Source organism: Palaemon carinicauda, chromosome 32 (assembly GCF_036898095.1).
Source record: "Palaemon carinicauda isolate YSFRI2023 chromosome 32, ASM3689809v2, whole genome shotgun sequence".
In the NCBI taxonomy this organism is placed as follows: Eukaryota; Metazoa; Arthropoda; class Malacostraca; order Decapoda; family Palaemonidae; genus Palaemon; species Palaemon carinicauda.
The window spans coordinates 18,856,626-18,881,344 of NC_090756.1; the positions used below are offsets into that span (position 1 = coordinate 18,856,626).

Below are 24,719 nucleotides of genomic sequence, written 5' to 3' on the forward strand. Positions count from 1 at the left end.
GGTCCCTCAGGCACAGGTAGCATCGACATCTTATGCTACCTCCCCTGCCTTTAACCACGCCTATGAGTCCCAAGGTTCCTTCCAAGGCTACCAATGTAGAGGCTCTGGCGCCAGAGGTGCCTTTCGCAACAGAGGTGGCGGAAAGGGTTTCAACCGAGGTAAGGCATTCTGCGGAGGCAGAGAAGGCAAGCCATCCTCAGCCCATTGAAAATCTCCAGGTAGGAGGGAGACTTTACGTCTTTCGAGCCCGTTGGAAGTTCAACAATTGGGCTTCCAGCATAATTTCCAAAGGTCTGGGGTGGAGCTGGATAAAAGGGCCCCCTCCACCGGCCAGTTTTTACCAACTTCCAACGGAGGAACTAAGATCGTTCGCAGAAGACTTATTGCAGAAGAACGCAATCCAAGGAGTCCATCGCGCCAAAGAAAGGCTCAAACAAGCGAAGAGTAATCCTAGACCTTTCCCGTCTGAACTCCTTCATTCGTTGCGACACGTTCCACATGCTAACCGTCTCTCAGGTGCGGACCTTACTTCCCCGTGGGGCCGTCACCACCTCTATAGATCTTACCGATGCCTACTATCACGTTCCAATAGCAAGGCACTTTCGTCCTTTCCTAGGCTTCAAACTAGGCAAACAGGCCTATGTGTTCAAAGTGATGCCATTTGGACTCGACATAGCGCCCAGGATCTTCACCAAACTAGCAGAGACGGTAATTCAAGAACTTCGAATCCAAGGGATTCAAATAGTGGCTTATCTGGACGACTGGCTCGTCTGGGCAGACAACGTCAAGAACTGCCTCACGGCAACGAAGAAGGTTCTCACCTTCCTTAGACAGTTAGGGTTTCAGGTCAACCTAGAAAAATCCCGCCTGGTCCCAGAGACCAAGTTTCAATGGCTGGGATTACAATGGGACCTACGCTCCCATACGCTATGCCTCCCCAAAGCCAAGAGGACGGAAATAGCAAAGAACACGAAACGGTTTCTCAGGGACAAGTTGTCGTCCAGGAGGAATCAGGGAAGAATTCTAGGCTCCTTACAGTTCGCCTCCATAACAGACATTGTCCTAAAGTCCAAACTAAAGGACATACTGAGTATGGCGCTCCAGGGCAAACAAGAAGCGTCAAGACAAAAGAGCTCGACTTCCCCAATCCTGAGAGAAAGTCTTCAACCATGGACGAAAGTCAAGAGCCTATCGAAGTCAGTCCCTTTGCAATATCCGGCCCCAGGACTCGTCATTCACACAGACGCCTCCTTAACAGGGTGGGGAGGATACTCCCAGCACAAGAAAGTTCAGGGACTATGGTAGACGGTACAGTATTCCGACAATTTCACATCAATGTCCTAGAGGCCATGGCAGTATTCCTTACTCTCAAACAACTGAAACCAGCCAGGAACCTTCACATCCGGCTGGTTCTAGACAGCGCAGTCATAATCTACTGCATAAACAGAGGAGGCTCCAAGTCAGCCCACATAAACCACGTCATGTTAGCAATATTCTCCTTGGCAACATCAAACAAGTGGCATCTGTCAGCAGTCCACCTTGCGGAAGTGCGGAATGTAGTGGCGGATGCACTTTCGAGGACAACTTCGCTGGAGTCGGAATGGTCCCTAGACAAACAGTCATTCAAATGGATCTTATCTCAGGTCCCGGGTCTCCAGGTGGACTTGTTTGCGACGGAATCCAACCACAAACTACAATGTTACGTGGCCCCCAACATGGACCCTCGGGCTCATGCCACAGACGCAATGTCATTAGATTGGAACGTTGGGAAGAGGATTTATCTGTTCCCTCCGATAAATCTCCTGTTGAAAGTATTGGACAAACTCAGGTCTTTCAGAGGCCGAGTAGCTCTGGTAGCCCCCAACTGGCCCAAGAGCAATTGGTTTCCTCTGTTACTGGAACTGGGCCTCTGCCCTTGGCAGATTCCCAATCCTATACTAACACAAGTAGTACAAACTCGCAATGTGTTAGCTTCCTCAAGAATTCAGAGTGCCCTAACTTTATGGACTTCATGAAGTTTGCAGCTCACAAGGGTGCAAATATTGACCCTCTAAATATCCTATTCTTGGAATCGGACAAAAGGGAATCCACCCTCCGTCAATATGACTCGGCTGTTAAAAAACTTGCAAAGTTTTTAAAGGACTCAAAGGTTGAAAAGATGACGATGAATCTAACTGTGACCTTCTTAAGAACTCTCCTTGAATCAGGCCTAGCAGCCAACACCATCATTACGATCAAATCAGCTTTGAAAAAGATCTTTCATATTGGTTTTGATATTGACCTTACGGATTCATACTTCTCGTCCATCCCGAGAGCTTGTGCCAGATTGAAACCATCAACTCGCCCTAGTGCGGTTTCCTGGTTTTTTAATGATGTCCTGAAGCTGGCCTCTGACACTCTTAATGAATCCTGCAATTACATGGCACTGTTAAGGAAGACATTGTTCCTACTGTCTCTTCTGGCTCCAGAATTTCAGAACTTTCTGCCTTGTGTAGAGACTCGGGTCATATTGAATTCCTCTCTTCGGGAGAAGTCCTTCTCCCCCTAACAAAGTTTTCCTTGCTAAAAATGAAGACCCTCAAAACAGGTGGTCTCCCTGGAAGATTGTTCCACTTCCTCGGGATCCATCCTAGTGTCCAGTTACCACCCTGAAAGCCTACTTAAATAGAACTTGCATTACAAACACAGGGCCCTTATTTGTTAGAGAAAATGGAGGAACCATTACCCTTAAAGGAATCGGGCAACAAATCCTTTGTTTTATTAAACAGGCTAATCCTGAATCATTTCCCCATGTCCATGATATTCGAGCTGTTGCTACTTCAATTAATTTCTTCCACCACATGAAATTTGATGAACTCACAAAATATACAGGCTGGAAGTCCCCTGAAGTTTTTAAATGCCACTACCTAAAACCTTTGGAAGCTCTAAAATTTGCTACAGTAGCAGCTGGGAATGTGGTTTCTCCTGAAGGTACTGAGTCTTAATCACAACGTCTTGCTCTATCCTCTTTCCCTCCTACCTGCCTTACTTATTGTTACTACCTAGTTTTGGTTTTGTTTTTCTTGACTACACCCTTATGGTGTATTATTTGATAACTCGTTAGGATCTCGATTTCTACCAATTGTTTTTATTTTATACCTGTATTTAGTCTTAATCTCCACGAGCTGCTTTTGTTATTTATCGTGATGTTATTTATTTGATCTGCATTATCTGCCTGTCTTTTTGCCATCCCTAGTATGGGATTTTTTGCCATTATTATATTTAACTATTCACTATTAATATTGAGAGTACTTACCCTCGGGATACCCTGTATTCCTTTTTTTATATTAAAATCACGTTTGGTATTATTTTGTATTTATTACTTCCCTCGGGTATTGTCAAGTTTGGGTCCTTATTCTCTGGCACTATTTCACTGGACGGCACAGGTCTGAGCCCAGAAAATGGATTTTGACGAAGGAAAACAATATTTCTGGGCGAGAGACCTGTGCCGCCCAGTGAACCCACCCTCACCTCCCTTCTTGGGCCCCAATCTTGGGTGCTATAAGGAGTGACGTCACTTGCATGGGTTGGACTGTTGGTAGTAGACGGTGCTAGGTCTTGAACGGCACCTCGCTGTACAGGGATATTGAGAGGAGATATCTAAATGGTACGAGGCCTCTGGTTGTGATTAATTATCACGCCCCAGTTATTATACCGACACCTAATTAGGCGAGCGAGCTGGGTTCAACCTAGCATTCCTAGACTATATTTTCTCTGGTAAATTCATAGCAAGTTTTTACCTTAGAAATGATGTTAAAGGAGCATTTCACTGGGCAGCACAGGTCTCTCGCCCAGAAATAGATTTTTCCTTTGTCAAAATCCCTTTTTTTTTATAAAAGAGGGGACCAGGAGCCTTGTACATTTTTCAGATCAGCTTTAGCAACAAATGTGTGTACATCAAACCTTTAAACTGTTATTTTTCAAAATAGTATTTTTTATCAAATTGCTTACTACCTTATTTATGGACCAATTTTTAAAATAAAAAAAGTGCTATAATTCTGGATGATTGTAGAAATAAGAGTATATTACAAGATTTTTCCTATCCCCCCCCCCCCCCCCCCGAATAAAATAACGAAAAAATTTTGAATGTTTTTTTTTTTTTTTTATATGGAACAAAAAATATAAGAAAATTTAAAAATATGCAAATCTGGTTGTATTGTATTTACTATAAGCACTGTTGGTTTTTAATTTTTTTTAAATTGATTCATAAATAAGGGAGGAGATAGATTTTGAAAATAAGAGAGAAAGTCCAACAAAAACAAGAAAAAAACTATTCAACTTAGGGAGACTAAAATTGGCTGAAGTATTGTGTACTTAAAGATGCATATTCTGTGAAAATTTCAATGTCATAGTGCAAAAATGACCCCCCTTGAGTTTCTTCCCTTCAGTCTGTTAAAGTATCGTATCACTAAGTTCAGAAGTTTTTTTTTTTATATACTCTAGTAAGCACCCATGGAATTCGTTAAAACTCAACGTGGTGGATTGAAGCTTTACTATAATGGTTACGTGTATGTTAAGAACAAGGAATTGCCATCTGGAAATATGTTTTACGAATGTGAACGCCGCCGACACAACTGCAAGGCCAAAATTACTTTGCGTGGTGATCAAATAATAAGCGAAACACAGAAACACAGTCACGCTCCAGATATTATTAGTCAAGATCTTCTATCTTTACGTGAAGAAATGAAGCATCAAGCTATTAAAACCCAACAATCATCACAACAGATTTTGTCAAACTTTACAGAATGTCTTGGAACGAGTCTCTATTCAACTACAGTCTATGAGCACAATTAGACGTTCTATCAGAAGATATAAACAAGCTGTACATGCTCCACATCCCATAACAAGAATTTGTACGAGATTCATTCCAGATGAATATAAAAAAACGTGCAAAGGAGAAAATTTCTTACTTTACGACAGTGGACCTGGTGAGAACCGTATACTTTTGTTTTCAACTGAGAAAAATATGCAACTTGCAATCTTCGAGTGAGTGGTTTTGCAATGGTACCTTCAAAATAGTACCTGAACTGTTTTACCAACTGTATTCAGTTCATTGTTTTATTTCTAAAAGAATGATACAATGTGTTTTTGCATTATTGCCAAATAAACGATAATCCCCCTGTGAACTGTTCAGCCAACATTGGGCTGTTAATGCTTGACTTAATCCATCTGCAATTATGATTGATTATGAAAAAGTGGCGATGAATGCAATAACACTTTTTTCCAAATGCTAATATATAGCTGTTTATTTTCACTTCTCGCAAGCTATTTATCGGAAGGTACAGACAGAGGGGTTGCAATCAAGATATCAGAGCGATACTGAGTTTGCCATAAACATTCCAATGATACCAGCCCTGGCTTTTGTGCCAGCAGACAATGTTGTACAAGCATTTGAACACTTACAAGAGAGAGTGTGCGTAGAAGCAGATGGAGTAATTAACTACTTTGAAGATACTTTTATTGGCAGGATACGCCGACGCAACAGGAAACCCACTATTTCCTTTTTGTATTTTACTGTCGGTAAAAAAAAATGCGATACAAAATAATAAGAAAGGAAAAGGAAGAGAGAGAGAGAGAGTGACGTTGAGAGAGGATTTTGCCAATAATTACGGAGAAGCTATTGAAAAAAAAAATTCTACCATATGTATTCTAAATCTAAAGCAGAGACAGAGAGAGACTATCTCGCCAATTAAGAAAGTCAGTAAAACATTTTAGGAAATATCGCTGTATGATCTTCCTAAGCAGCCTAACTGTAAAAATCTCTTATGTCTAGTTAATATTTACCATAAAAAAATAATTGTAGGAAGTGGCATACTAAATCCTTATAACAGCAAAACAAATAATCAGGCAAATGTCCTAATCGGACATTTGTCCATCGGGCACTGTTCATTTGGGCACTTTTCAGTTGGGCACTTGTCCTAGAACCCTTTTGGTCATAGCATGGCCTTTTCCTTTCTCTGGTATTTCCATTGTAAAGGCTCCATCTGCTGACAATTTCTGTCATGATGCTAAGTCAACATTTACCTGTTATAATGATTTACCCAATCAGTTCTGCAGAGTTGCCTTCAAATTTTTCTTATGTGCTGGTGTCATGTGTATAAACAGTGTAGGGCACAAACCTTTAATTTTCTTTCTGCACTTAAGCTATGACCCCATTATTAAATATGCATTATCATTCTATGTACTTTTATCATTCTATGTACTTTTACAGTTCCAACTTGCAAAAAATAAGATAGAGAATTTTTTATGAATTGCATGAATAGTCTAGTAGGGCTGTTAGCTAGACTTGGCCTCCTCAAATATTTTCGTGGGGGTGAGGCATCAAGTCTAAGCTCTACAATATTATTATTACCAGCTAAGCTACAACCCTATTTGGAAAAGCAGGATGTTTTAAGCCCAAGGGCTCCAACAAGGAAAAATAGCCCTGTGAAGAAATGAAATAAGGAAATAAACTACAGTATGTAGTGAACAATTGAAATATATCTTGAGGAAAGCATAAAATTTTTACATTTTTCATATATAAACTCTCTGAAAATGAAAAAAAATTTGCTTGTAAGTTTAAACTTGAAGTTTAAGCGAGTCAACTACCCGATTAGGAAGATCATTCCACAACTTGGTTGCGGCTGGATTAAAACTTGTAGAATACTGTGTAGTATTGAGCTTTATGATGGGGAAGGCAAGACTATTAGAATTAACTGCATACCTAGCTGTAAACTATTTCTAGATGGCAGTAACTATTTGGATAATGTTTGTTGTTTTCTGAACTGTTTCAGTAGTCTTTAATTCATGTGGTTTTTTCAAATTCTCAGCATTTATTTATTAAAACTTTAAGTATTTACATTATTACTTTGATATTGCAGTACCATAAAATTGCACTACTAAAGTTAGTGGTGAAATTTTTACTTTTTATTCTGGTACTTTTACTGCACATTATTCAGGTTTTACTGGAATGTCTTATCAGTAACCTTTTACCACCCTAGATAATGTACACTCCCTTTTTAATATTCTAATATACTAACCCCCTCCTTTTCTCCCAAGATCTGAACTTAATTGCCAAAATTGTTTGAAATTGCTCTGGCAACAAGTAAGACTATTGCACTGCAATACTCAAAAGTTATCTGGATGCTACAATGGGCAAATTAGACATGCTGTTATTCTAAAGCCCAGAATCAGTCTAGTCCTTGAATAAGAAGATTTTTAATACCTCGTCCAACTTTTGTTCTTGTGTCCGCTTCTACTGCATTAGGTAGTGAAAGTGAAAGAGAGAACTGAAAGCAGGGGCAATGATGGATGCTAATATGGGTAAACTGGCAGCTACAGTTGCTCTCCTGTGATCTAGCCTGCTTTTACAAAATAAGAAATCCATTAGAGGACAGCAGTTAGTTAAATATTTTCACGAATGTTATCAGAGTCAATTGCTATTAGTTTTAAGAAAAGAGATTGGACCATAACAAAAAAGGAAAAATCATATCATTTTGTTCCCTGTCAAGATTAGCTGGTGTAAGCATGTTGCAATTTGCCAAAGCAAAAACCAGCTTCATTTTACACAGACTGCAGTTACATTCCTTCCAAGTAAAAAATTTTAACAAAGATTTGTATGTCAGGATTTTCATTAATTACATGTTAATCACTCCCTTTCTTGTATTATACAGATATGTTTCAAGACATTGTGTTGTGCTTGAGGATGAGTTGCCAGATTGTTCTATTGATCCTCGTATGAATGGTTTGGCAAGAAATAAATGTTTTGAAATACTTCAAGCAATTATTGAATGGTCAGAATTGGAAGGGTGAGTATGAATTCTATGGCATTTTAATGTTTTACCATTATTTAAAAGTAAATTATCAAGTTTTTTGCCTACTGGCAGGTTGACCAAAAATTGATTTGTTCTGTAACCGAAATACAAACCAAGCTATTTAATATGGGTATTACTTTCGGCGTAGCTGAAATGACGGGCCATTAGAATTTTTTGAGGGTTTACTACCCCCTCGCTAGTCAGCGAGAGGGTAGGGAGGGCTAGCTAGCTACCCCTCCCCCCTCACACACCTGTGACTAGCTCACTTTGCTTTTGGCTCGGGTGATGAACAGACTTGTCTGCTCCCACCCTCGCTTATTGACAGCCTTTGATCTTGTTTTGTTTTTTCTTTTCAGTGTGCTTGGAAGTTGGCCTCTACTATGCGGAAGTGTCCTGGATTACCTGACCGCCCTTGTGGTACATATATGTCGGCGGTAGAAATGGACCCTCACACCTTTTGTCCTTTTTGCAGGGGCTAACGGTGTGACAGAGATAATGTGTGTAGTGTGTGTAGGGAGTGGTCTACCTCCCAGTTGGAGAGGTTTTCCCAGCGCCGGAAGTAGTACAGTAGTCCAAACGGGATATTCCTCCTTCAAGGGTTTCCTTGAAGAAAGAAATTTCCAAGGACTCTTCTTCCGTAGCCCGAACCACCTCCGAAGCTCCCACTTGATCGGTCTCTCCCGAGAGGCCGTCGAGTGGTAGCGTAGGCCGTACTTATGTTGACCGACCTCGGGGTTCGGGAGAGGGAGTTGCCTCCCATAGGGAGGCAGCAGCTCCTCCTTCCCTGGGGGAGGATATTTCTGATAACAATGTTGCTAATGATGATTTGTTACAGCTTTGGGCTTCCTTGGGCCTTAAGGGTTCACCCTCCAAGGAAGCCCTGTTTGACATTATCAGGTTGGGGGCTGCTGTCAAACTGTCTCCGGCGGTAGCAGAGGTTGATCCTCGGTCTATTGTCGACGTTGTTGTGGCAGGGGCTTCCGACGAGTTAGGTCAAACCCGTTTTGGTTCCTGATGCAGCTGAAGGCTTAGTTCCCCCCTCCGAACATCCTTCGAGGGAGGAGCTAAGTCCAACGGTCTCTCCTGCAGGTGATTCTCCCCCTCGGGGGAGTTCACTGACACTCCTCTTCGGAGGACTGATGATGAACTGCCTGCCGCCCCCAGAGGACGTATCAGACGGAAGGCTCGCCTTCCTCTTTGCCGTAGAGGCCTTTCTTCTCTCCACAAGGGAGTTAGGAGGCGCCTCTTCAGTTCTTCACCTTCGCAGTCCCCTGCAGAGGATCCTCCCCGCCGTGCACCGACCGTTGCAGTTGAATCCCTGTACCTCTCTGCTGATCGTTCACGATCTCCTTCGCCTGCCAGACCTTCGGACCTGCCATCTCCGTTCCTGGCTACTGGTGCGCTGTGGGTGCCCACGCACCCCGTTATCCAATGGGCTTTGGTCCCTTCGGGGCAAAAGGGGCTTTCTCACATAGTGAGTAAGTCCCTTAAGCGCTAAGTATCCCCTGCGTGCCAACGTTCTCTTGCGCACTTGCGCGCAAGCGCTCACATGCTGTGAAGTCTTCTCACCGTAGACCTTCACCTTCAGACCTCTCCAGCGACCTCCTGCAGCTGAGACTACGCGCCAGCGCTCTCCTGCTCGCCAGCGCTCACCTGCGCACCAGCGTTCTCCTTTACGCCAGCGATCTTCTCCTCGCCAGCGCACAACTGCGCGCCTTCATCTGGATGCGCGCTACGCGCACCCACGATCTCCTGCGCGCCCACGATCTCGTGCTCGTCAGCGCTCTTCACCTGCTCGCCAGCGCTCTTCACCTGCTCGCCAGCGTTCGCCTGCGCGCCAACGTTCGCCTGCATGCCCACGATCTCTAGATCTGGGCGCAGGAAGGAAGAACCTTGCTTCTCCTTCCCTTCAGCGATCTATGCGCCGTCGAACCTCGCCTGCTCGTCAGCTATCGCCTACGCGCCATCGCACGCAGCCACCGGTTCCTGCTGTGCGCCCTCCTGCGCGCCCACGCGCTACGGGTAATTCCCCTGCGCGTGCACATTCTCCTAGAGCCCGTCAAGATCCTGCGGGCAAGCGCTGGCATACCCTTCTGCGCTTCCCCTTCCTTTACCAGATCGCGCAACCGCGCGCCACCAATCTCCTGATCACCCGCGTGCTCCATCGCCTGTTCGCCATCGCTCGCCTGTGCGCCATCGCTCGCCCGCGCGCTCCATCGCCCGCCCGCGCGCTCCATCGCCTGTGCGCCATCGCCCGCCCGCGCGCTCCATCGCCTGTGCGCCATCGCTCGCCAGCGCGCCCACTCGCCCTCTCATAGATCGCCTGCGCGCCCACACGCCCCTTCACCTGTGCGCAGTCGCTCGCCTACGCGCGCCATCGCTGGCCCGCGCGTGCCCTCGCCATCATCTCTGCACGTCCGAACGTTTACCCGAGCGCGAACCAGGCAAGAACCTATCACGCGAGCGCCAGAGCGAACCCCAGGGCGATTCCCATAGGGAGGCACAACGCAAACCCCCGCGCAAGCCTACAGGAACGAGAGCTGCCAGGTCATCATCCTCACGTTCCCTCCCCACAAGCGCAGACCAGCGCGCTCGCAGGAGGGAGGGAAGCCTCCAGATAGGTCCAGGAACCAACCTCCTTCTTCTTCCCTTTCTTTTCAGGCAGGCCCAGTTGTCGCTTCTACTCCGAAGGATCACCCGATCCCCTTCCCTCCAGAGGGAGTCTCTGACAGCACAGCTGTCAGTAAGCAGCCATGGTTCGGGTCCCTCATCAGAGCTGTCGTGCAGGCCGTCAAACCTGCCTTCGCTGAGATGGGCCTCAAAGCAATGGTGGCTCAGACCCCACTGAAGAGGAAGAGAGAAGTCGTGGTAAATTCTCCAAGGGTCAAGCTGGCTCCTTGGACATCCTTGAGGAAGGCTCCCTCACCCCCCCCCCCCAGACTTTCTCTCCCTCTCCTGAGGACGAGGATTTTCAGTCCTCGGGAATCTTCCGAGGTGAGCCGTTCTCCCATCGCACCAATGGGAGAAACCCCGCCTCGCGCAGGAGAATCGTCCCGGGTTGGGGCGGAGAAGAGCCCTCAGACGTCGTTGTTGGAGTCCTGTATCCCTCCCAGGAGGGAACCTAATGACTCCAAGACAGTCCCCAAGTCATCCTCAAGAATTCGCCCAGAGCCAACAAGACCCGCAGAGAACGTCCACGTGTCCCCCCAAGAAGAGCCTTTGGGGACGGGAAATTTTGCTGCTAGTTCTCCAGGATGGGAGCCACAGGAGTCAGAGCGTGCTTTCTGGCATGTTCTGACCCTGATGAGGCATCTCAACAGGTTTCTTGATCCTGAGATTCCTCCTCCTCGAGAGGGTAAGGACATGGTCCTGGACCGAGTCTTTGGCACTCAGAATCCCGCTAAGGCCAGTTCAGCTTTGCCCTGGTCCCAAGGGGTGAAGAGTGCCAGGGACAAGGTTGAGGGCCAGCTCTCCGAGCTTGCCTCCTCCAGCCTTTCCACTGCTGGCAACAAGCTCCTCCCTCCTCCTCGTATCCACCTGAGGAGGTACTTTGAGATCATGGAGGAGTCTTGTTTAGCTCTTCCCTTGCACCACTCTGTGGAAGAGCTTACCAAGGGAGTCCCTATTGAGAGACACTCTAGCCGGCAAGCGACTTTCTCGGCGACAGAGATCCTAAGCCAGGAGAAGGTTGTGAAGTGTGCCATGCAGGCTACTTCGTGGCTGGACATCTGGCTGGGGTCTCTTGGCATCCTGTTGCGATCCGAAGACCTGTCTAAGGAGAGCACCAGGAAGGTCCTGGAGACCTTCCTCCTCTCGGGCACCCGCACCATTGAGTTTCTGGCCCCCCAAGTCTCGAACTTGTGGGCCAATTCGATCCCGAAACAACGTGATGCGGTGGCAAGAGAGGTTCCACGCGAAGGTCCCAACCGTCGAGGTCAGCAGGCTCAGACATTCTTCCATTTTGGGGGAAAAATTTGTTTGAGCCTAAAGACGTGGAACAGGCAGCCGAGAGGTGGAGGAAGTCCAACCAGAACTCCCTCCTTCATAGGGCTCTTGCATCGAAGCCCTATAAACCTCCGGCACCTCAACACCTCGCCCGTCCAAGACGATGAAACCGGCTGTGGCAGCAAAGACAACGGTGTCAAAGCCCTTTCTTGTCGAAGACAAGAAAGGCAAAAAGTCCTGCAGGGAAGGCAAGAATCCTAGAGGAAGTGGCCGAGGCTGCAAACGCTAGGATTGGCAATCCCCCTGCATGTCCACCAGTGGGGGGATGCCTTCAAAGTTGCGCAGACAGGTGGCAGCAACTCGGGGCCGATTCCTGGACGATTTCAGTTATCAGTCAGGGATATCGCGTCTTGTTCATAACATCTCTACCTCCCCTGACAGCGGATCCAGTGTTGTTGAGCTCCTTTGCCATGGGATCGGTAAGGGGGCAAGCCCTACGGGCAGAAGTCGAGACCATGTTAAGAAAGGGGCTCTCCAGGAGGTCGTCGACGGTTCCCCAGGCTGCTTCTCTTTCTTGTAAAGAAGGCGTCTGGAGGCTGGAGACCAGTCATCGACCTCTCAGCCCTGAACAGGTATGTCAAACAAACCCCGTTCAGCATGTAGACGGCGGACCCGGTCAGATTTGCGGTGAGACCACAAGACTTCATGTGTACACTGGACCCGAAGGACGTGTACTTCCAGATCCCATTCCATCCGTCTTCAAGGAAGTACTTAACATTCAGCCTAGACAACAAGATCCACCAGTTCAAGGTGCTGTGTTTCGGTCTCTCCACAGCACCTCGGGTATTCACCAGTGTGTTCACCCTGATTTCTTCGTGGGCACACAGGATCGGCATCAGTCTCCTCCGTTATCTGGAAGACTGGCTGATCCTGGCAAACTCGGAGTCTACCCTACTTCGACACTTGAGACAAGCTTCTGGGACTTTGCCAAGATCTAGGGATCATGGTAAATCTCGAAGTCTTCTCTGCTTCCAACTCAGCGACTGGTATATCTAGGCATGATCTTGGACACCAATCTCCACAAAGCCTTCCCATCAGACGGCAGGATAGCAAGTCTGAGGAGGGTCGCAGATCCTCTCCTCAGACCAGAACTCCCTGCCCAGTCGTGGTTACGTCTCCTCGGTCACCTTTCTTCACTGGCCCGTCTAGTTCCAAATGGTCGCCTCAGGATGAGATCCCTGCAATGGCGACTTAAGTCCCGGTGGAATCAAGGACACTATTCCCCGGACGTCTTGGTCCCTATGGGTCCTGCGGAACGGACGGACCTTCAGTGGTGGGTGACGGACGAGAACCTACGAACGGGAGTGGATCTTCTCGTCCTCACATAAACCTGCTAGAAATGAAGGCCGTATACCTGGCACTTCAACAGTTCCAACAATACCTGGCGGGTCACTCCTTGGTGGTGATGAGCGACAACACCACGGTAGTGGCTTACATCAACAAGCAGGGAGGTACCTTTTCAGAGCAGCTATCCCATCTTGCAGTAGAGATACTGAGATGGACCAAAGTCCACTTGATTCCGCTATCAGCTCGCTTCATTCCAGGCAAGAGGAATGTGCTCGCCGACAGTCTGAGCAGGGCATCTCATATAGTGAGTACCGAGTGGTCTTTGGATCGTCTAGTAACCAACAAAGTCCTGACTTTGTGTGGTTCCCCGACGGTGGATCTGTTCGCGACAGCTTTGAATTTCAAGCTTCCGCTGTACTGCTCCCCAGTCCCGGACCCCAAGGCACTCTGGCAAGATGCCTTCCAATAACGGTGGGACAACATCAACGTTTACGCCTTTCCCTCATTCTGTCTGATGAGAAGGGTACTCAACAAGACCAGAATATCGGTCAACCTTTTGATGACCTTGATAGCTCCACTATGGCATCACGCAGAGTGGTTCCCGGACCGTCTGCAGTTCCTGACGGAACTCCCGAGAGAACTTCCTCCTCGACACGAGCTACTCGGACAACCACATGCCAACATCTTCCACAAAGCCGTAGCATCGCTGCGGCTTCAGGCCTGGAGACTATCCAGCGTCTCCTCACAGAGAGAGGATTTTAGCAATAAGTTGCCGAAAGGATGTCTCGACACCGCAAAAGTCATCCGCAGCGGTCTACCAGGCAAAGTGGAAAGTCTTCTGTGGTTGGTGTCGTGGAAGGGGTATCTCTCCACTCGATGCCACTATACCAGCAGTAGCGGAGTTTCTCATGTATTTGCGGGAAGAAATGCGCCTTTCAGTCTCGGCAGTGAAAGGCTATCGCTCAGCCTTAAATCTTGCCTTCAGGCTCAAAGGAATGGACATTTCCTCTTCGCTGGAACTTTCTCTACTCATACGAAGTTATGAACTTGCCTGCCCTCAGTCGGAAGCGAGACCACCTCCATGGAACGTGGTTTGAGTCCTCAGGTCTCTTTAAGAGACCTCCTTTCGAACCATTACGCCAGGCTTCTGATCGTCACCTGACTTGGAAGACCGTGTTCCTACTTGCTTTGGCCTCGGCCAAGCGAGTCGGCAAACTTCATGGTTTCTCGTATGACATCGCCCATTCAAGGGGATGGGGGAGGTAACGTTCAAATTCGTCCTTGAGTTTGTTGCTAAGACTCAAAATCCAGGTTTGCCGGACCCTCGTTTAGACTCTTTCCCGATTTCGAGTCTCGTTCTGTAACAGATGACCCAGACCATCCTACTGTGCCCAGTAAGGAGTCTGAGGCTCTATCTTAAGAGAACAGCTGCAATTTGTCCTCGGGTGCAAGCATTGTTCGTGAGCACGGGAAGGACGAAGAGGAGGGTCACTAAGAATACAATCTCAGCGTGGATTCGCAGGGTTATCTATCATTCACTGAATCCCGACCCTCCTCCGTCACGTCGCCCTAGGGCACATGTCAGAGGCATTGCTACGTCCCTGGCATTCAAGAAGAATTACTCAGTGACACAGGTTTTACAAGCAGGGGTTTGGGAGCGTCAAACGACCTTCACAAGGTTTTCTATCGGCCCTGTGGTGGCTGCACAACAACTGGTTTAAACCTCGGGATCCTTTAATGGACAACTAGCAGAAGATTGGGGGCATTGTTACCCGGTTTTAGTCTGCATGAATGAAAAGGTATGCCTGGCCCTTATTCTTTTCTTCATTCTCCTCTTTCTTGGGGAAAGCAGTATCCTGGGTTCTCTGCACAGCTGACCTCAAACCACTGCAGGTAAACCATGTTTCCTTGTGTTCCTAGTATTAAGATAATACTGTCACGTCCCCATACCCTTACGAGGTGGTATTGGGAACGTCCTATCCTAGAATTCCATCTAAAGGACTTAAGGTCAACTTCCTAGGACCAGTCACACTTCATTCCTTTACACACAAGCTTACGTAGGCTGCGGTCCTTGCAGAGCAAGGCACTTACGAGGTGCAGGGACTCCTTATCTTGAGCACTGACACACTCAGATACTGAGTCCCCGGCCAAAAGCCAAAAGTCGGTAACGGCTGGGACTTACCACCCTACCTAAGAGTCACCTATATTAAATAGCGTTGTTTGTATTTTGGTTACGGAGCAAATGATAAATTCGTAGATAATTTGTATTTTTCCTAACCATACAAACCTTGGCTATTTAATCAAACTTGCCCACCAGCCCTGTCCCCTGGGAAGTCCTACCTCTAAGCAAAGTGAGCTAGTCACAGGTGTGAGGGGGGGAGGGGTAGCCTCCCTACCTCCCTACCCCCTCGCTAACTAGGGAGGGGTAGTAAACCCTCGTTAAAATTCTAATGGCCCGTCATTTCAGCTACGCCGAAAGTAATACCCATATTAAATAGCTAAGGTTTGTATGGTTAGGAAAAATACAAATTATCTACGAATTTGTCATTTCATACTTTCTATGATGTAAATAAAGTACTTAGATAGTATATTTCTATGAATCTCCTCTGATGTTCATATTGCTTATCTCTTGAAGCCTGGCTTTAGATGTTTAACAAAATAACCAAAGATTTCCCTGGCAATAGGCTTAGGTATTGGTTTGTTGAGACAAGCTAGCAGATAATGGCCAGACAGTACAATAAATCCTTCACTTGGTTTTGGTTCATTTTCCCTCTGTCTACACATACACCGAATAGTCTGACCCATTTTTTACATATTATCCTCTGTCCCCATACACCTGACAACAAAGAGATTACCAAACAATTCTTCTTGGTAAGGGCAGAAGAGAGACCTTAGCTATGGTCAGCAGCTCTAATAGGAGAACACTCCAAAATCAAACCAGTGTTCTTGAGTCTTGGGTATTGCCATAGCCTCTGTACCATGGTCTTCCACTCACTCGGGTACTATTCTATCTTATTTCTCTTCCTTAAAATGTTTTATTTTTCCTTGTTTCATTTCCTCACTGAGCTATTTTCCCTGTTGGAGCCCCTGGGCTTATAGCATCTTGCTTTTCCAACTAGGGTTGTAGCTTAGCAATTAATGATAATAAACATGGTATAGATACGCCATACCTAATTCGGTCTTTGGGTTGTCGTTAACTTGTGCATGATAGTGTGACACTGCATTATTTCTACCAGTTGTGAAGCATTTATAAGTTATTTAGGCTATTAGTGATTGTAAGGGATGTCTTCTCCATGTTTTGTCAATTACTGTGTAGATTGTTCAAGGGAGTTATTTTGGGGCAATCATTATCCGCATTCCCCCTCTCTCATGCCAGGCCAGTATTGAGATTTTGACAATCATTGTGTGGAATGTGAAGGCCTTACTGTTTCTCTTATGGGAAGTAAGTTCAAAGGTTGCTGACCAGATTGAAATATCTGAAGATTAAAGGAAACTTCAACTATTAGTCCAGGGAAATTTCCAGAGAAGGCGAGGCTAGTTGTTTACAGTGGGGATGATATGTTGGTAGTGTCGCTAGCCTTTACTGAGCTTTCAAGCTTTGATCTTTAATAAGCTTTCAAGCTTTGTAATGAGCTTTATAAAATTTGCATTGTTGATGATAGTCAGCTTCATAAAATCTTATCTTTAGCTTTTGATCAATCTAGGAGGACAGTGAGTCTTTGGTAAAGGCAAAGTTTCTAGCCTAACCTGCCGTGTTTTGAACCTTAGCCTAACTCATTTAACCTAGTGATTCTAGTGCACCAACTGGTTAAAGTTCTGATATTGCACAGTGCAACAGTTAATTGCCTCTAAGCATCGTGCTATAATTACGTTTTATCTTAATACTGGGAAACCCTTAATTTCTGCAGTCCTATCCACTCAATTTAGACCTGGACTCAAAGGTAAGAGTTGGTAGCTTGGATCTTAATATCTCTAAACTCACTGAAATAGCAGTCTCAAGCAACCACCTTTATATATTAATGGCTTAGCTTATGGTATGGTTCCCATTGTGCAGGTTGTACCTACATTAGATAAATATTCTAATTTTCAGCGGAAACTTGTTGAAATACATTTTGTATAGAAAAATATATTTTGAGATTAAAGGCAATTTGTAGTAGAAATAATAATGCAATCCATTTTGTTAGTTTTTGTCCATATAAATTGATGAAATTAGGTCCAGGTAATTATTTTAAATAATTATTCTAAAAGAAAATAAGATGAATTTGGTGTTGATACATCTAATGCTGTACTGAACAGTAAATTATTTTTAGAAGGCAGTAGCTATTTGGAACAATAAATTTACCCAAATCTTACACAATTTTTAAATTTGGTGTTGATACATCTATTGCTGTACTGAACAGTAAATTATTTTTAGAAGGCAGTAGCTATTTGGAACAATAAATTTACCCAAATCTTACACAATTTTTACTGACTGGTGCTAAGGAAAATAACTCCTGATATTCAAAGAGGATAAAACTATGAGAAGATTACGATGAAAGATACTTAACTGAGAATGTCATTTAATATGACATTTAGGAATGAAGTTATTTAAATAATTTCATGGTATATTGGAAAGCCTACATTGAGCCATGGCTGCTCTCTGGGATTAAAGAGGTTTGAATCCCTATATCCTCTAATTAATGGAGAAATTATTTATTGTATGGGTATTGTGAGACTGTTCCTATATTAGATAAACACCTTAGTTTGCATCATGTTTCTGGATGGCAGGACCAGGTGTCTGTTTTGTTTAGGAAATTTCAAGAATTTTGATAAGAATTAGTTGCTAGTTATACTGGTTACTGAGTAGTGGATAATTTTGGTCACTTTAGAGTAGTTTCTACAGTCCATCTAAAACTATTTTCTCAGAATAAGAAGGAAAAGTGAAGAACAAACTTCTAATATGGAGGTGGTTGGATGATCCTAGTTTATTATCCCAGGGAGTTTCCTGAGAAGGGGTCTTTTCTAGACGACTCTTCTCATTGATGCTACTTGGGAAGGATGGAGAACAAGGTTTTCCATGTTGGGGAAATGTACGACGTAAGAATTAGTTTATATTAATTGCTTGGAGCTTTCAGCGATGTTGAAGGTTCTTTAGCTAAACTCAGGAGCTGCTAGTAAGAAAAGGTGGGAGGAAACTAGGCTGGAAACTTTATACTGGATGGCAGAAGCGTTATTGACGAACAAATTTGAAAGTCGATTGTCTGCTTATCTCAGGAAAATCGAACATCATGGCAGTGAAAACTGAAATCTTCCAAGCAAATGGTCTACATCTGTCAGTGTCTCTGGAGATTTGGAATTGGTGGGAGGGACTTAGTCATGTTTTTTTTTTTTTCACTGGTTCTGGATCCTTGAGGATTTAAGGTGGCTTTACTGTTACAGTACTGGTCGAATTTGGATCAAAGTCTAGTCACCATCCACCATTATTTGACTAGTGATAAGTAAAGGATGCCTATGAACAGAAGTTAGTGGTGGTTCCATTTTGGTCTCTTAGGTGGTTTACAGATCTGTAGCCTCTTGTCACAGTGTCCGTGATGGTTGCCGTACAAAAATCAGTCTCGGGGCAATCCCTTTATGTAGCCTACAGCATCTACCCATATGGAGACAATCCACTGTATTTCCATTGACAAAGGGTTTTCAAGGTCCTTTAAGAGTCTATCCTAGGTCCCAAAAGACAGTCTGCCAATAATCTGTATTTAGGACAGTGAAAGGTTTATTGTAATTAGTGAAAGTCAAGATGTGCATGATTAGGACCTGTTTGAATATTTTTTTTTTTAAATAATCCATTTCGTCTAATAAGGGTTATAGGTCCATGATTAATACTGCACTAGAGCATCCGTCATTGGATTTATCAATTTCAGGTAATGTATTGCAGATTTATGTAGCTGGCACTTTTTAGAAATTTACATATCACAAATTTGCCCTCTTGAAATCATTTGGCTAAAGACCTCTTAGCTATGATTACTTGTTGGCATTAGTGTCAGCTAAATGCATTACTGTGGTGAACTAAAAAAGATCTCATGTTTGTTTTGTAGCAAAAAATCTTTTTTCTTGCCTATATTCGGAGCCAGAATTTATTTTTCTAAGACTAAAGTTTGTCGGTTTCAGATTTCCGTCTAGAAAAGGTAGTTGGGAGAATAAACTTGACTCTGAGGCCTAAAAACATATCGGTAATGTTCTGACTTTATGCCTTTCATTGTTGAAGGCTTTGTCACAGGCACACAAGAAATTGAAGCCAAGAAAGATGAAAAAATAGGATTATGGTTCATGATGTTAATATGGCAATTAAATTTTTGTAGGAATTATACTTTAAGAAAGGTTTGGCATTATTTAAAAAGAATCTTGGTTTGATTAAGATTTCTGGTCTTCAAATGCTATAGTATCAGCTGAGGAACTTTTTTTTTTTTTTTTTTGCAAATTTAATTTCATTTTTCTCATATAATTCCAGGTGTTTGGTAAGGGACAGTATGTAAATAATTACATAAAAAAATACATTTAGGGACATTTTATGAGAATAAATTAACCAATTTATTTATGAAGGTGGTTATTGTACTGAGGTACTAAACAAGGTAAAAGGGTCGGTAGTATTTTTATTAAGTTTATTTTAGTATTTTAAATTTTCAATCTCTATTACCTCTAGGCCCATCATTTTTCAGTGTGGGAATTGGCAATAGGAATATTCAGTGTCGGCAATGTCTTTATGGGATGATAGTTGAAATATGACATCAGGAGGTAATACAGTATGTATTTTTTCCTGACTTACAAACCTTCAGCTATTTAGTAAGGATTATCACTTAACCGAAAGGATAATCCCTATTAAATAACATTACTCAGTGTGTATATACACCTGCTAGTCTCCTTTGCACAGACAAGTGATGTCAAGAGCATAGAACTGACCTCTGCACAACTCAAAAGAACTATAACTTTGTTAATTTCTACTAACTGGAGTTTTTCCCATGAATATTAAATTTTATAACATGTGAAATGAAGTTATTGAAATTTGAGATGTGCACAAACCAGTATTTTTAACTACATTTAAGAACTGGTTCCATCAAAACATCCAAATAATGAACTAAGATTAAATGTTAAAGAAATAAAACTAAAATAAATTTAAGTAAATTCATCATTAGTGTGTTGTACAGTATTTTTATCATTCTCCTTTCTTTTTCAGATAACTACCACATGAAGACAAATCCAATATACTATTTGTGGGGGATTAATGAAAGCCAAGACTGTATTCCAAGCCAGGAGAACAAAGGTGACTACCACCACATTTCAAAGAATGGTGTGAAGAAAGAGAAAACAACCTAGTATTGTTAATGAACTGTGACCCTTGTCGAGGAAAGAGCAGAGACTGTGGACCTTACGATTAAGTAAGGGGCAGCTTACGGAGAACGTAAGCTAGACGGAAAAAGATAACATAAAACATGCCAGTCGGAATGATTAGAGAACATGGACTAGACTACTAGTAGAGTAAGGAGCAGAACAAGTGAAACATAGGCTAAACAGAGGAAGGGAACATGAACCCAAGCGCCAGATGGAAGCAGCAGTAAACAGGGACCATATGTTAGAGGAGAAAGAGAATATGGAACATGTGCCAGTTGGAAAGAGCAAAGATTATACACTAGTATGAGTTGAATGAGTAAGGAGTAGTTTAAGTGGCACTTAAGCTAGAAGGAGGATAAAGAGAATATGAACTATGGCACGTAGCAAGGAACAGAATATACATGAGAAGAGTAAGTAGTAAAGAAGATTAAACATACGCAATCAGTGGCACTTAAGATATAAGGAGGATAAAGAGAATATGAACTATAGCACGTAGCAAGGAACAGAATATACATGAGAAGAGTAAGTAGTAAAGAAGATTAAACTTACGCAAGCAGGAAAATGGATAAGGAGCAGGGAAAAAACAGCTTCACGAGAAGAAAACAGACTATAGTAATAAGGAATAGAATTTATATGAAAAAGGTAGAGAAGCAAAAACTGGTCAGAAATCTTTTCCAAACCTATATTTCTCTAAAGCATATACCAACTTATAGAAATATTCTTCATGTCCATAATGGTTATGTTCTTCAATAGGCAATCATCCTTCTCAACCACATGGCCTCCTTCAGTCTTCAGTAGGCAGACGTCCTCCTCAACCACATGGCCTTCTTCAGTAGGCAGACATCCTCCTCAACCACATGGCCTTCTTCAGTAGATGAATGCCCTCCTCGACCACATGGCCTTCTTCAGTCGATAGACGCCCTCCTCAACCACATGGCCTTCTTCAGTAGGCAGAGATCCTCCTCAACCACATGACCTCTTTCAGCAGCCAGACATCCTTCTCAACCACATGGCCTTCAGTAACCAGACATCCTCCTCAACCACATGGCCTTCTTCAGTAGATGGATGCCCTCCTCAACCACATGGCCTTCTTCAGTATATCAACGCCCTCCTTGACCACATGGTGATGGATGCCCTCCTCAACCACATGCCCTTCTTCAGTCGATGAATGCCCTCCTCAACCACATGGCCTTCTTCAGTCGATGAATGCCCTCCTCAACCACATGGCCTTCAAAAGTCGATCGACGCCCTCCTTGACCACATGGCCTTCTTCAGTAGATGAATGCCCTCCTCAACCACATGGGTTTCTTCAGTCTATAAACTCCCTTCTCAACCACATGGCCTTCTTCAGTAGATGAATGCCCTCCTCAACCACATGGCCTTCTTCAGTCGATAGCCGCCCTCCTCAACCACATGACCTTCTTCAGTAGGCAGACATCCTTCTCAATCACATGGCCTTCTTCAGTAGATCAACGCCCTCCTCAACAACATGGCCTTCATCAGTAGATAGACACCCTCCTCAACCACATGGCCTTTTTCAGTCGATGAATGCCCTCCTCGACCACATGGCCTTCTTCAGTCGATCGACATCCTCCTTGACCACATGGCCTTCTTCAGTAGATGGATGCCCTCCTCAACCACATGACCTTCTTCAGTCGATCGACGCCCTCCTTGACCACATGGCCTTCTTCAGTCGATCGACACCCTCCTTGACCACATGGCCTTCTTCAGTAGATGAATGCCCTCCTCAACCACATGGGCTTCTTCAGTCTATAAACGCCCGTCTCAACCACATGGCCTTCTTCAGTCGATAGACGCCCTCCTCAACCACATGGCCTTCTTCAGTAGGCAGACATCCTTCTCAACCACATGGCCTTCATCAGTAGATAGACGCCCTCCTCAACCACATGGCCTTTTTCAGTCGATGGATGCCCTCCTCAACCACATGGCCTTTCTTCAGTCGATCGACATCCTCCTTGACCACATGGCCTTCTTCAGTAGATGAATGCCCTCCTCGACCACATGGGCTTCTTCAGTCTATAAAACGCCCTTCTCAACCACGTGGCCTTCTTCAGTCGATAGACGCCCTCCTCAACCACATGGCCTAATTCAGTCGATAGACGCCCTCCTCAACCACATGGCCTTCTTCAGTAGGCAGACATCCTTCTCAACCACATGGCCTTCATCAGTAGATAGACGCCCTCCTCAACCACATGCCCGATGGATGCCCTCCTCAACCACATGGCCTTTCTTCAGTCGATCGACATCCTCCTTGACCACATGGCCTTCTTCAGTAGATGGATGCCCTCCTCAACCACATAACCCTCTTCAGTAGATGGATGTCCTCCTCAACCACATGGCCTTCTTCAGTAGATGGAAGCCCTCAACCACATAGCCTTCTTCAGTGGATAGACACTCTTCTCAACCACATGGCCTTTTTCAGTTGATGGATGCCCTCCTCAACAACATGTCCTTCTTCAGTTGATGGATGCCCTCCTCAACCACATGGCCTTCTTCAGTCGCTCGACACCCTCCTCCTCCTCAACCATATGGCCTTCTTCAGTTGATGGATGCCCTCCTCAACCACATGGCCTTCTTCAGTCGGCAGACACCCTTCTCAACCACATGGCCTTCTTCAGTTGATGGATGCCCTCCTCAACCACATGGCATTTCTTCAGTAGATGGATGCCCGCCTTAACCACATGGCCTTCTTCAGTAGATGGATGCCCTCCTCAACCACATGGCCTTCTTCAGCATATCAACGCCCTCCTTGACCACATGGTGATGGATGCCCTCCTCAACCACATGGCCTTCTTCAGTAGATGAATGCCCTCCTCAACCACATGGGCTTCTTCAGTCGATCGACGCCCTCCTCAACCACATGGCCTTTTTCAGTTGATGGATGCCCTCCTCAACCACATGGCCTTTCTTCAGTCGATCGACATCCGCCTTGACCACATAGCCTTCTTCAGTAGATGGATGCCCTCCTCAACCACATAACCCTCTTCAGTAGATGGATGCCCTCCTCAACCACATGGCCTTCTTCAGTAGATGAAAGCCCTCAACCACATGGCCTTCTTCAGTGGATCAACGCCCTCCTCAACAACATGTCCTTCTTCATTAGATAGACACCGTTCTCAACCACATGACCTTCTTCAGTTGATGGATGCCCTCCTCAACCACTTGGCCTTTTTCAGTCGATGGATGCCCTCCTCAACCACATGGCATTTCTTCAGTAGATGGATGCCCTCCTCAACCACATGGCCTTCTTCAGTAGATGAATGCCCTCCTCAACCACATGGCCTTCTTCAGTCAATAGACACCCTCCTCAACCACATGGCCTTCTTCAGTAGATCAACGCCCTCCTCAACAACATGGCCTTCATCAGTAGATAGACACCCTCCTCAACCACATGGCCTTTTTCAGTTGATGGATGCCCTCCTCAACCACATGGCCTTTCTTCAGTCGATCGACATCCGCCTTGACCACATAGCCTTCTTCAGTAGATGGATGCCCTCCTCAACCACATGGCCTTCTTCAGTAGATGGAAGCCCTCAACCACATGGCCTGCTTCAGTGGATTAACGCCCTCCTCAACAACATGTCCTTCTTCAGTAGATAGACACCCTTCTCAACCACATGGCATTCTTCAGGCGATAGATGCCCTCCTCAACCACATGGCCTTCTTCAGTCGCTCGACACCCTCCTCCTCCTCCTCAACCATATGGCCTTCTTCAGTTGATGGACGCCCTTCTCAACCACATGGCCTTCTTCAGTTGATGGATGCCCTCCTCAACCACATGGCCTTTTTCAGTCGATGGATGCCCTCCTCAACCACATGGCATTTCTTCAGTAGATGGATGCCCTCCTTAACCACATGGCCTTCTTCAGTAGATGAATGCCCTCCTCAACCACATGGCCTTCTTCAATCGATAGACAACCTCCTCAACCACATGGCCTTCTTCAGTATATGCCTTCCTCACCAACATAGCCTTCATCAGTAGATAGACACCCTTCTCAACCACATGGCCTTCTTCAGTTGATGGATGCCCTCCTCAACCACATGGCCTTTTTCAGTCGATGGATGCCATCCTCAACCACATGGCCTTTCTTCAGTCGACCGACGCCCTCCTTGACCACATGACCCTCTTCAGGAGAAGGATGCCCTTCTTAACCACATGGCCTTCTTCAGTAGATGAATGCCCTCCTCAACCACAAGGCCTTCTTCGATTGA

At 44.9% G+C, this 24,719-nt stretch overlaps 1 long non-coding RNA gene across 1 annotated transcript in view; it reads left to right on the forward strand.

The window, feature by feature from the left end:
- Nucleotides 1–20,749, forward strand: part of LOC137625719 (uncharacterized) — a 137,127-nt gene extending 116,378 nt beyond the window's left edge. Inside the window, exons 5-6 of the long non-coding RNA XR_011040882.1 lie at nucleotides 7,692–7,826; nucleotides 20,332–20,749. This is a non-coding gene — a long non-coding RNA (uncharacterized lncRNA). The remainder of the gene's footprint in view (nucleotides 1–7,691; nucleotides 7,827–20,331) is intronic.
- The last annotated feature ends 3,970 nt before the right edge of the window (nucleotides 20,750–24,719 follow it).